Below are 569 nucleotides of genomic sequence, written 5' to 3' on the forward strand. Positions count from 1 at the left end.
TGGAGGCGCCGGGTATCGATCCCGGTACCTCTCGCATGCTAAGCGAGCGCTCTACCATCTGAGCTACGCCCCCAAACAAATCATAAGCATGTAAGATTTCATCACGATGTTTTCCTTCGGCGTCCTTCAACTCCAAAGTATTTATGTGGAGGAACGAGGTGATCATGTTCCTCCAACACAAAGGGAGGATCCTCCGACCAGGCGAGGTGATCGTGCCTGGTGGGCCTAGGCTGCCCAACCTAACCTTTTTTTTTTTTTTTTTTTTTTAACTCGGTTAATGCATGAAATTGCATCCCCAGCGCCCGGGGGAGCGCTGGGGTATGTGGGGCTCTCCGAACCAGAAGGGCTAGGCCTACCCACTAAACCACCGAGGTGTTGCTTCCTCCTCCGCATAATGTCGGGGCTGCGGGATCGCTTAAAGCACGCAACCGCAGCCCCGACGCGGCTGTCCATCAACGGACCCGTCCACAGTGTGGGACGACACCGCAACACACTGGTGCCGTCCCTCCACATGCCCCCTCGTGCAATGGCCAGAAAACTCCCCCGAGTTCGCCGGCCGAAGAGGGCCT

General features: G+C 56.6%; 1 non-coding gene across 1 annotated transcript; it reads right to left on the reverse strand.

Annotated features, from left to right (window-relative positions):
* TRNAA-AGC (transfer RNA alanine (anticodon AGC)) lies at positions 1 to 73 on the reverse strand. Its single transcript has one exon. It is a non-coding gene; the product is annotated as a tRNA-Ala (tRNA).
* Positions 74 to 569: the final 496 nt, after the last annotated feature.

The sequence above is a fragment of the Anticarsia gemmatalis genome, chromosome 18, assembly GCF_050436995.1.
Source record: "Anticarsia gemmatalis isolate Benzon Research Colony breed Stoneville strain chromosome 18, ilAntGemm2 primary, whole genome shotgun sequence".
Taxonomy (NCBI): Eukaryota; Metazoa; Arthropoda; class Insecta; order Lepidoptera; family Erebidae; genus Anticarsia; species Anticarsia gemmatalis.